Source organism: Parasteatoda tepidariorum, chromosome 4 (assembly GCF_982258835.1).
Source record: "Parasteatoda tepidariorum strain Cologne lab strain chromosome 4, Ptep-v5.0, whole genome shotgun sequence".
Classification (NCBI taxonomy): domain Eukaryota; kingdom Metazoa; phylum Arthropoda; class Arachnida; order Araneae; family Theridiidae; genus Parasteatoda; species Parasteatoda tepidariorum.
In genome coordinates, this window is record NC_141758.1 from 102,921,929 (window position 1) to 102,934,957 (window position 13,029).

At 33.9% G+C, this 13,029-nt stretch overlaps 5 non-coding genes across 5 annotated transcripts; all 5 read right to left on the reverse strand.

Moving 5' to 3' along the window:
- Positions 1-390: 390 nt before the first annotated feature.
- TRNAA-AGC (transfer RNA alanine (anticodon AGC)) lies at positions 391-463 on the reverse strand. The gene has a single exon. It is a non-coding gene; the product is annotated as a tRNA-Ala (tRNA).
- Positions 464-842: 379 nt separating this feature from the next.
- Positions 843-915, reverse strand: TRNAA-AGC (transfer RNA alanine (anticodon AGC)). The gene has a single exon. It is a non-coding gene; the product is annotated as a tRNA-Ala (tRNA).
- A 2,851-nt stretch (positions 916-3,766) lies between these two features.
- On the reverse strand, positions 3,767-3,839 carry TRNAA-AGC (transfer RNA alanine (anticodon AGC)). The gene has a single exon. It is a non-coding gene; the product is annotated as a tRNA-Ala (tRNA).
- A 1,054-nt stretch (positions 3,840-4,893) lies between these two features.
- On the reverse strand, positions 4,894-4,966 carry TRNAA-AGC (transfer RNA alanine (anticodon AGC)). Its single transcript has one exon. It is a non-coding gene; the product is annotated as a tRNA-Ala (tRNA).
- Positions 4,967-5,790: 824 nt separating this feature from the next.
- On the reverse strand, positions 5,791-5,863 carry TRNAA-AGC (transfer RNA alanine (anticodon AGC)). Its single transcript has one exon. It is a non-coding gene; the product is annotated as a tRNA-Ala (tRNA).
- Between the last annotated feature and the right edge of the window lie 7,166 nt (positions 5,864-13,029).

Below are 13,029 nucleotides of genomic sequence, written 5' to 3' on the forward strand. Positions count from 1 at the left end.
ATCTGAGCTACGCCCCCTTCTTCGGAACACCATAAATGTGAGTATTGTGATAATAATTAATATCAAATGCATGTATTTTTCAAGTTATATCTCCAGTAACAAAAATGTTCAATACCGTTTATAGGGATTTCACTTTTATACGAAAGAGTAGATAGATAATAAAAAGGTGGAGGTGCCGGGTATCGATCCCGGCACCTCTCGCATGCTAAGCGAGCGCTCTACCATCTGAGCTACGCCCCCTTCTTCGGATCGCCATAAATGTCAGTATTGTGATAATAATTAATATCAAGTGCATGTATTTTTCAAGTTATATCTCCAGTAACAAAAATGTTCAATACCGTTTATAGGGATTTCACTTTTACACGAAAGAGTTGATAGATAATAAACAGGTGGAGGCGCCGGGTATCGATCCCGGTACCTCTCGCATGCTAAGCGAGCGCTCTACCATCTGAGCTACGCCCCCTTCTTCGGATAACCATAAATGTCAGTATTGTGATAATAATTAATATCAAGTGCATGTATTTTTCAATTTATATATATATCTCCAGTAACAAAAATGTTCAATACCGTTTATAAGGATTTCACTTTTACACGAAAGAGTAGATAGATAATAAAAAGGTGGAGGCGCCGGGTATCGATCCCGGTACCTCCTGCATGCAAAGCGAGCGCTCTACCATCTGAGCTACGCCCCCTTCTTCGGATCACCATAAATGTCAGTATTGTGATAATAATTAATATCAAGTGCATGTATTTTTCAAGTTATATCTCCAGTAACAAAAATGTTCAATACCGTTTATAGGGATTTCACTTTTACACGAAAGAGTTGATAGATAATAAACAGGTGGAGGCGCCGGGTATCGATCCCGGTACCTCTCGCATGCTAAGCGAGCGCTCTACCATCTGAGCTACGCCCCCTTCTTCGGATAACCATAAATGTCAGTATTGTGATAATAATTAATATCAAGTGCATGTATTTTTCAATTTATATATATATCTCCGGTAACTAAAATGTTCAATACCGTTTATAAGGATTTCACTTTTACACGAAAGAGTAGATAGATAATAAAAAGGTGGAGGCGCCGGGTATCGATCCCGGTACCTCCTGCATGCAAAGCGAGCGCTCTACCATCTGAGCTACGCCCCCTTCTTCGGATCACCATAAATGTCAGTATTGTGATAATAATTAATATCAAGTGCATGTATTTTTCAAGTTATATCTCCAGTAACAAAAATTTTCTATACCGTTTATAGGGATTTCACTTTTACAAGAAAGAGTAGATAGATAATAAAAAGGTGGAGGCGCCGGGTATCGATCCCGGTACCTTTCGCATGCTAAGCGAGCGCTCTACCATCTGAGCTACGCCCCCTTCTTCGGATCACCATAAATGTCAGTATTGTGATAATAATTTATATCAAGTGCATGTATTTTTCAAGTTATATCTCCAGTAACAAAATGTTCAATACCGTTTATAGGGATTTCACTTTTACACGAAAGAGTAGATAGATAATAAAAAGGTGGAGGCGCCGGGTTTCGATCCCGGTACCTCTCGCATGCTAAGCGAGCGCTCTTCCATCTGAGCTACGCCCCCTTCTTCGGATCACCATAAATGTCAGTATTGTGATAATAATTAATATCAAGTGCATGTATTTTTCAAGTTATATCTCCAGTGACAAAAATGTTCAATACCGTTTATAGGGATTTCACTTTTACACGAAAGAGTAGATAGATAATAAAAAGGAGGAGGCGCCGGGTATCGATCCCGGTACCTCTCGCATGCTAAGCGAGCGCTCTACCATCTGAGCTACGCCACCTTCTACGGATCACCATAAATGTCAGTATTGTGATAATAATTAATATCAAGTGCATGTATTTTTCAAGTTATATATATATCTCCAGTAACAAAAATGTTCAATACCGTTTATAGGGATTTCACTTTTACACGAAAAAGTAGATAGATAATAAAAAGGTGGAGGCGCCGGGTATCGATCCCGGTACCTCTCGCATGCTAAGCGAGCGCTCTACCATCTGAGCTACGTCTCCTTTTTCGGATAACCATAAATGTCAGTATTGTGATAATAATTAATATCAAGTGCATGTATTTTTCAAGTTATATCTCCAGTAAGAAAATGTTCAATACCGTTTATAGGGATTTCACTTTTACACGAAAGACTAGATAGATAATAAGAAGGAGGAGGCACCGGGTATCGATCCCGGTACCTCTCGCATGCTAAGCGAGCGCTCTACCATCTGAGCTACGCCCCCTTCTTCGGATCACCATAAATGTCAGTATTGTGATAATAATTAATATCAAGTGCATGTATTTTTCAAGTTATATCTGCAGTAACAAAAATGTTGAATACCGTTTATAGGGATTTCACTTTTACACGAAAGAGTAGATAGATAATAAAAAGGTGGAGGCGCCGGGTATCGATCCCGGTACCTCTCGCATGCTAAGCGAGCGCTCTACCATCTGAGCTACGCCACCTTCTTCGCATCACCATAAATGTCAGTATTGTGATAATAATTAATATCAAGTGCATGTATTTTTCAAGTTATATATATATATCTCCAGTAACAAAAATGTTCAATACCGTTTATAGGGATTTCACTTTTACACGAAAGAGTAGATAGATAATAAAAAGGTGGAGGCGCCGGGTATCGATCCCGGTAACCTCTCGCAGGCTAAGCGAGCGCTCTACCGTCTGAGCTACGCCCCCTTCTTCGGATCACCATAAATGTCAGTATTGTGATAATAATTAATATCAAGTGCATGTATTTTTCAAGTTATATCTCCTGTAACAAAAATGTTCAATACCGTTTATAGGGATTTCACATTTACACGAAAGAGTAGATCGATAATAAAAAGGTGGAGGCGCCGGGTATCGATCCCGGTACCTCTCGCATGCTAAGCGATCGCTCTACCATCTGAGCTACGCCCCCTTCTTCGGAACACCATAAATGTGAGTATTGTGATAATAATTAATATCAAGTGCATGTATTTTTCAAGTTATATCTCCAGTAACAAAAATGTTCAATACCGTTTATAGGGATTTCACTTTTATACGAAAGAGTAGATAGATAATAAAAAGGTGGAGGTGCCGGGTATCGATCCCGGTACCTCTCGCATGCTAAGCGAGCGCTCTACCATCTGAGCTACGCCCCCTTCTTCGGATCGCCATAAATGTCAGTATTGTGATAATAATTAATATCAAGTGCATGTATTTTTCAAGTTATATCTCCAGTAACAAAAATGTTCAATACCGTTTATAGGGATTTCACTTTTACACGAAAGAGTTGATAGATAATAAACAGGTGGATGCGCCGGGTATCGATCCCGGTACCTCTCGCATGCTAAGCGAGCGCTCTACCATCTGAGCTACGCCCCCTTCTTCGGATAACCATAAATGTCAGTATTGTGATAATAATTAATATCAAGTGCATGTATTTTTCAATTTATATATATATCTCCAGTAACAAAAATGTTCAATACCGTTTATAAGGATTTCACTTTTACACGAAAGAGTAGATAGATAATAAAAAGGTGGAGGCGCCGGGTATCGATCCCGGTACCTCCTGCATGCAAAGCGAGCGCTCTACCATCTGAGCTACGCCCCCTTCTTCGGATCACCATAAATGTCAGTATTGTGATAATAATTAATATCAAGTGCATGTATTTTTCAAGTTATATCTCCAGTAACAAAAATGTTCAATACCGTTTATAGGGATTTCACTTTTACACGAAAGAGTTGATAGATAATAAACAGGTGGAGGCGCCGGGTATCGAACCCGGTACCTCTCGCATGCTAAGCGAGCGCTCTACCATCTGAGCTACGCCCCCTTCTTCGGATAACCATAAATGTCAGTATTGTGATTATAATTAATATCAAGTGCATGTATTTTTCAATTTATATATATATCTCCAGTAACAAAAATGTTCAATACCGTTTATAAGGATTTCACTTTTACACGAAAGAGTAGATAGATAATAAAAAGGTGGAGGAGCCGGGTATCGATCCCGGTACCTCTCGCATGCTAAGCGAGCGCTCTACCATCTGAGCTACGCCCCCTTCTTCGGATAACCATAAATGTCAGTATTGTGATAATAATTAATATCAAGTGCATGTATTTTTCAAGTTATATCTCCAGTAACAAAAATTTTCTATACCGTTTATAGGGATTTCACTTTTACAAGAAAGAGTAGATAGATAATAAAAAGGTGGAGGCGCCGGGTATCGATCCCGGTACCTTTCGCATGCTAAGCGAGCGCTCTACCATCTGAGCTACGCCCCCTTCTTCGGATCACCATAAATGTCAGTATTGTGATAATAATTAATATCAAGTGCATGTATTTTTCAAGTTATATCTCCAGTAACAAAAATTTTCTATACCGTTTATAGGGATTTCACTTTTACAAGAAAGAGTAGATAGATAATAAAAAGGTGGAGGCGCCGGGTATCGATCCCGGTACCTTTCGCATGCTAAGCGAGCGCTCTACCATCTGAGCTACGCCCCCTTCTTCGGATCACCATAAATGTCAGTATTGTGATAATAATTAATATCAAGTGCATGTATTTTTCAATTTATATATATATCTCCAGTAACAAAAATGTTCAATACCGTTTATAAGGATTTCACTTTTACACGAAAGAGTAGATAGATAATAAAAAGGTGGAGGCGCCGGGTATCGATCCCGGTACCTCCTGCATGCAAAGCGAGCGCTCTACCATCTGAGCTACGCCCCCTTCTTCGGATCACCATAAATGTCAGTATTGTGATAATAATTAATATCAAGTGCATGTATTTTTCAAGTTATATCTCCAGTAACAAAAATGTTCAATACCGTTTATAGGGATTTCACTTTTACACGAAAGAGTTGATAGATAATAAACAGGTGGAGGCGCCGGGTATCGAACCCGGTACCTCTCGCATGCTAAGCGAGCGCTCTACCATCTGAGCTACGCCCCCTTCTTCGGATAACCATAAATGTCAGTATTGTGATTATAATTAATATCAAGTGCATGTATTTTTCAATTTATATATATATCTCCAGTAACAAAAATGTTCAATACCGTTTATAAGGATTTCACTTTTACACGAAAGAGTAGATAGATAATAAAAAGGTGGAGGAGCCGGGTATCGATCCCGGTACCTCTCGCATGCTAAGCGAGCGCTCTACCATCTGAGCTACGCCCCCTTCTTCGGATAACCATAAATGTCAGTATTGTGATAATAATTAATATCAAGTGCATGTATTTTTCAAGTTATATCTCCAGTAACAAAAATTTTCTATACCGTTTATAGGGATTTCACTTTTACAAGAAAGAGTAGATAGATAATAAAAAGGTGGAGGCGCCGGGTATCGATCCCGGTACCTTTCGCATGCTAAGCGAGCGCTCTACCATCTGAGCTACGCCCCCTTCTTCGGATCACCATAAATGTCAGTATTGTGATAATAATTAATATCAAGTGCATGTATTTTTCAAGTTATATCTCCAGTAACAAAAATTTTCTATACCGTTTATAGGGATTTCACTTTTACAAGAAAGAGTAGATAGATAATAAAAAGGTGGAGGCGCCGGGTATCGATCCCGGTACCTTTCGCATGCTAAGCGAGCGCTCTACCATCTGAGCTACGCCCCCTTCTTCGGATCACCATAAATGTCAGTATTGTGATAATAATTAATATCAAGTGCATGTATTTTTCAAGTTATATCTCCAGTAACAAAATGTTCAATACCGTTTATAGGGATTTCACTTTTACACGAAAGAGTAGATAGATAATAAAAAGGTGGAGGCGCCGGGTTTCGATCCCGGTACCTCTCGCATGCTAAGCGAGCGCTCTACCATCTGAGCTACGCCCCCTTCTTCGGATCACCTTAAATGTCAGTATTGTAATAATAATTAATATCAAGTGCATGCATTTTTAAAGGGAGATATTTTTCTCTAGTTTCAAACATGTTTTATACCGTCTACTAGCATTTCACTTTTACACGAAAGAGTAGATAGATAATAAGAGAAAGAGAAAAAAAGATTTTTTATTTTATTTATTTTATGGTTATGATAGGGTAAAAATGTAAACTTTTTTTTAGAAAATTTAAAATTTATTTAATTGCATTTCATTGTCTCTGACTATCTATGGTATTTATTTTCCTATTTTCCCTTAATATGTTTCCATTAATATTATTATTATATGTTTCTATTAATATTATTATTAATAATATTTTCTATTAATATTATTATTATTAATATTTTCTATTAATATTATTATTATTAATATTTTCTATTAATATGTATTTTCTATTAATATTAGGTGAGGTTAAAACTTACAGTTAGTCTGTACCCTCTTTGCTAATTCTGATAATGGTGCGAAACGCCATTATGAGGGAAAGGCGCAGTTTTGTGAAGTTAATCTGGCGCTGCAATTCTGGGCTCATAAAAATTTGCAAAAATTGGGAAAAATTAATTAATTTTTGTAATTATTATCTAGTTAGAAAAATCTCGCTAAATTTGCAATTTAAAAAAAAAATTAGTTTTTTAAATATCTGAGTTATTATTCCATTCTAACGCTCAGATAATTATTTATTTAAAGTTGGTATACCCAGTTTTGTAGCTTTAAAAACGTTGCATCACGAGGCTCTTTTTAACTAAAAATGATTTTTGATAGCTGCAATTATGCTTATATCTAATCAATAGCCTATTATTTATTTAATATTTATATTATTATGAATATATTCAGTAATATTAAAGCGATAAAAAGCAATTATTGAAAAAAATCGAAAAACCATGTATTAAATAAATAATGAAAAGGATACTCATTTAAAAGATTTGCGTTAGTATTTCCCATAAAAAATTTTTTATTTAAAATGAAATTTTTTTTTTTCATTTTTAAGAGTTCTTTTCGGTTTTCATTTCCACCAAAACTCCAGCTAATACATACACCAAAAACTGATTCTGAACTATCATATATGCCTTTCAAGATCAGTGAATTCCTTGTGAGTCAGAAAATCAAATTTTATTTTAAGACAATTACTGATAAAATCATTCAAAAATTCTTTATATTTCATTTTATAACAGTCGTTGAATAGCCGACCCAATTTTGGGTTTACGACTACCAATGCTCAACTCCTTAGCCTTGCAATTTTGAACCCAACACAGAAAACAAGTGAACACCTGGATCATAACCCCCAGAGATATTGATTTGTTATGGGAACTTAAACGACTTTGTGACCCGACAGATTTAACGTGCTCCAGTCACCATTTAAAACACGATAACTCTTCTGCTGGCCGGATTAGTTTCATATTATTTTTGCTCGCCTTCAAATGAGGTGAACCAGGTTCGAATCCCAGGCTCGGCTGGTCGATTCGAACTCCGCATCAGGCTTGCACCGACCAGAGTGCTAACGTAAAATATCCTCAGTGGTAGAGGGATCATGGGTTGGAGTCCCATTGCCATCAGGTTAACTTTGGGAGGTTTTCGTGGTTTTCATCTCCATGTTAGGCAAATGCGGGTTAGTTCCATAAAAAAAAGTCCACCACGAAGGCAAATTTCTCAAAATGAGTTCCCTTGTCCTCTGGATTGGGTTCAAAATTACAAGGCTTTGGAATTGAGCATTGGTAGGCGTGAACTCAAAATTGGGTCGGTTGTTCAACGACGGTTATAATATGAAAAAATAAATAAATAAAATGCCAGAGAAAGTAATTCAGCCTAAAGTGCCGGGATCCAGTTTCAACCGCCTATTAGGTTTTGTTCAATTCTCTTTCTTACATGTGAAGAGGCAAATTCACCTCCTTTCTTTATATTTTGAGCTACTATTTTGATTTGAAATGTTTTTTATTGATTAGATTGCTTTTGCTTTCAGATTGTAGAGTTAAGTGAGAGTTTTTGCAAGACGCAAGAGGAGAAGAAAAAATGAAGTTCTATTGCTTTTGATGACATCGTTAATCCTAAATATTGATTTCAATAGTAAGTTCTCAAGAAGGGACGGTCATTACAAATAGGAGGTCAACAGAAGGGACGTTATTTTGAAGTGCATGAAAGGATTCCTAATAGTTGAAAAAAGAAACAATGTACAGAGGAAGATAATTTTACCAATGTCTTCCCAAGCATAAATTGATACACGGAGAAAAAATATTCTGGTAAAATAACCGTACTGTATGATAGTTACATTTCCGGTAAATGAAACATAATTCCGGTTGATAAAACCTAAATATATGGAATTTAAATAATTCGTTTGGTAATTTTTCAGTTCATATGATAAAGTCTAGCGGAAATTCGGATTTTCAAAATTATAGTTCTTCCTTTTCCACACATTCAGTAAAAAATGCAAAACAGAAGAGAACATTTAACCGAATAAATAGTTTTTATCGCATGCCCTAAGGTATCGTGATAAAATTACCAAATTTTACCAATCATTATAAAACTATTTTTTTGTGTTAATTTTGCGAAAATTATTACCAAAGCTCTTTAGTAAAAATAACCGAGCTTTTTGGTGTACCCATGGAGCCAGAAACAAGGTATTATATTCTGAAGGTTTTGACATTATTTTTCTCTTTGTGTAATCATAAAGGTTTAAACGCGAAGAAGGAATGATATTCAAGTATTTATTAACAACAGTTTAAGAGGATCCTGCGTATCAAATGATTCTATAAAATTTGCAATGCAGAAATCGTTAGAAAAGCGAAACGGAAACCGATTGATCTGGAAATTAAAAAAACGTAAATGGAAATGGATTGGTTAAAGTAAAACAAGTGATTGATCGGAACCCTCAGGGCAATAGGAAAAGAGGAAGACCTAAAAATACTTACCTCGGGACGATTGTAAATTAATTGAAAACAATGGGAAAAACATGGAAAGTGGCAATCCAAAATAGTGATTATAATATAATGCAACACAAATTGAGCCGTGATGGCTCTGGGGATAGAGCGTTCGCCTTCCAACGAGGTGAACCTGGTTCGAATCCCAGCAGTGGCTGATCGATACGAATTCCGCATCCGGCTTGCACCGACCACAGTGCTGATGTAAAATATCCTCAGTGGTAGACGGATCATGGGTTAGAGTACCCTTGTTCTCAGACTAACCGTTGGAGGTATTCGTGGTTTTCCTCTCCATGTAACGCAAATGCGGGTTGATTCCATCAAAGACAAATTTCTCCCAGTATTTGATTCAGGAGTTTCCTTGTCTTCTAGATAGGGTTCAAATTTACCAAGTTACGGAGTTGAATGCTCCAAAATGGGGAGAAGAGGAATATGTATGTATGTATGTATAAAGAATGATACTTCCTTCTCCTTCGATTGATTCCAGAAATGAATTAAAATGTCTTCCACTTTGCCTTTTTTCCTACAATTTTGTAACCTTAATAAGAAAAAAAATGTATTTCACTTAAAAAAAAGAAGAAAAAAGGAATTCTTTTGATGGTGGCTAGTAAATTTATCATATAGAACTTCTCCGAACTAGTTATGTCGAACTTTTTCGGTATATTTACACTATGTTTTTGGTTTTATGGGAACACGGAAAAAAACACCCAATTTTTATTTGGTAATGATTTTGATAAAATTAACACAGAAATATGGCTTTAGAATAAGTATAAAATTTAGTAGTTTTATCATGATACCTTAGAGCATGGTATAAAAATCATTTAATCAGTAAAATTTGCGTTTTAGTTGTGTATTTTTTACTATACGTACAGGAGTAAGAACTATAATTTTGAAACAAGAATTTTCTGTAAACCGTTTCCATACGATATTTAAATGCCGAATGTTTTTTTTTATTAACCAAAGTTATGTTTTTTTCTTCCTTTATTTCTTTTTAAATCACAAAATTATACAATACGTTAATTTTACCAGAATTTCTTTCCTCCGTTAATGTTGTGTATTAATATTTAAGAAAATGTTGACAGTAAATAAGAGGCAAGTATTATTAATAATATGCATATTTGTCATTCAATAACTAACTTAATTATATATAACTAACTTTATTACATGTAACTATATCCGTTTAATATAAAATTTATGTAACAAAGTGCTGTTCATTTTGATGGTGTATCTCTTTCAATGTATCGGGGAACTTGCTAAATAAAATCTTAAAACCATGTCAAAAAATAATAATACAATTATCTTTACTTTGACTGATAATATCTATGAAAACTGTGAATAACATGATGTTGCATGCATTGATTATTTAAAATTCATTTAAAATTATGCAAAAAATATGATTAGTATACATAAGTTTATTAATAATAAATTAATTTAAAATTTCATTGCATTGCGTTTCATATGAAGTGTCTTATCAAACGTTACTACAGAGAAAAAAATAAGAGAGAGAATAAGTATATAAGTAAAAAGTTCATTTTAAATTTCGTTGCATTGCCTTTCATATGAAGTGTCTTAACGTTACTATACAGTAAAACAATAAGAGAGAGAATTAGTATATAAGAATCAACGAAAGAGAATAAGTATACAAGTAATAAGTTCATTTTAAATTTCATTGCATTTCATTTCATATGAACTGTTTTGACAAACGTTACTACACAGAAAACAAATAAGAGAGAAAATAAGTATATAAGAATCACAGAAAGAGAATCAGTACATAAGTATTAAGTTCATTTTAAATTTCGTTGCATTGCCTTTCATATGAAGTGTCTTAACGTTACTATACAGTAAAAAAATAAGAGAGAGAATTAGTATATAAGAATCAACGAAAGAGAATAAGTATACAAATAATAAGTTCATTTTAAATTTCATTGCATTGCGTTTCATATGAACTGTTTTGACAAACGTTACTACACAGAAAACAAATAAGAGAGAAAATAAGTATATAAGAATCTCAGAAAGAGAATCAGTACATAAGTATTAAGTTCATTTTAAATTTCGTTGCATTGCCTTTCATATGAAGTGTCTTAACGTTACTATACAGTAAAAAAATAAGAGAGAGAATTAGTATATAAGAATCAACGAAAGAGAATAAGTATACAAGTAATAAGTTCATTTTAAATTTCATTGCATTGCGTTTCATATGAACTGTTTTGACAAACGTTACTACACAGAAAACAAATAAGAGAGAAAATAAGTATATAAGAATCACAGAAAGAGAATCAGTACATAAGTATTAAGTTCATTTTAAATTTCGTTGCATTGCCTTTCATATGAAGTGTCTTAACGTTACTATACAGTAAAAAAATAAGAGAGAGAATTAGTATATGAGAATCAACGAAAGAGAATAAGTATACAAGTAATAAGTTCATTTTAAATTTCATTGCATTGCGTTTCATATGAACTGTTTTGACAAACGTTACTACACAGAAAACAAATAAGAGAGAAAATAAGTATATAAGAATCACAGAAAGAGAATCAGTACATAAGTATTAAGTTCATTTTAAATTTCGTTGCATTGCCTTTCATATGAAGTGTCTTAACGTTACTATACAGTAAAAAAATAAGAGAGAGAATTAGTATATAAGAATCAACGAAAGAGAATAAGTATACAAATAATAAGTTCATTTTAAATTTCATTGCATTGCGTTTCATATGAACTGTTTTGACAAACGTTACTACACAGAAAACAAATAGGAGAGAAAATAAGTATATAAGAATCACAGAAAGAGAATCAGTACATAAGTATTAAGTTCATTTTAAATTACGCGGCGTTGCTTTTTATATGAAGTGTCTTAACAAACATTACTACACAGAAAAATAAATTCTGGTTAAATTACCGTACTGATGATAAGGAAATTTCTGTTAAAAAAAATAAATTCTGGTACTAAAATCAAAATATACGGAGTTTTAATTATTCATTCGGATATATTTCAGTTCAGATGGAAACGAATTAGCTGAAATTCTTGTTTCAACAAAATTTTAGCTCTTATAACCACACATTTAGTAATAAATACAAAAAGAAAAATAAATTTAACCGAATAAATGCTTTTATGCCATGTTCTAAGATATAATAAAATTACCGAATTTCACCACATTCACCAAATTTTATCATGTATTACAAAACCATAATTTATTGTTATTTTTACAAATTCGAAGCCAAAACACTTCGGTAAAAATTACTCCTCTTTTTGGTGTAATTTTAAATTTTACCATATTCTGGTCGTTTGACAAGACTTCTTTCGCAGTGTTTAAACTTAGAAACAATTAAAGTTGCTTCTTTCGTTTTTTTCCAATGACCACCTGGGTAATGGCCTAGGTCATACAGGCACCTGAAGGGCAGATTTGCTGACCACTCTCTTAGGGGCACCATATTAGGTGGGCCAACGTTGCTCCCACAGTAATGACAGATAGTACAGAGAAGGAAAGAACATCCATGCCTTGCCCGGGATTCGAACCCAGAACTTTTCTGATTCAAGGGCAGTTCCCTAACCCCTACACAGGCCGGTCTGCCAATCCTGTTTGCTTCGTTCTAAAATTTATAATAATAAATATTTTCTTAATAAATTTACTTAATAAATTTATAATAAACTTTCCTTTTTAATTAAATTTTTCTAGTATTAACCCAAATTGTGTTAATCAGCGATGAAGGACCAAGACCATGTTATGGATTTCTAGATTACGAGCAACTACAATTAAGAAAGATTGATACATGTTCGTTTAATTCTTATTTTTAATTATCTTTGGCCTATTCCAGTATTTGGTAGTGAGTATTTGGCCTATTCTAGTTGTAGTCATTTAACTGTTGTTTACTTTAAATGTGATTGAACTAATGAATAACTTTTTGCTTTCTCAGTATATGTTACGTAGTAGTAGTTTTTTTCATAGTTGTAGTTTTTTAAATAGTAGTTTTTTTCCTTATGTTACATTAATTGCTCCATTTGACCTAATTTTTGAATTTCAAATCATCGTTTTTTAAATTAATAGTTCTATTTTAATTATTCATTGAAATTAGTTGTTACATTTGAATTATTTGTTGTATTTATATTATTTGTTAGATACACACTAAATACTTCATTAATTTGAATTAAGTATTGTTTTTGATTAATTGTTGTGTTGAAAAAAAATCATTGTGAATTTATTGCTGTGTTAAAATAAAT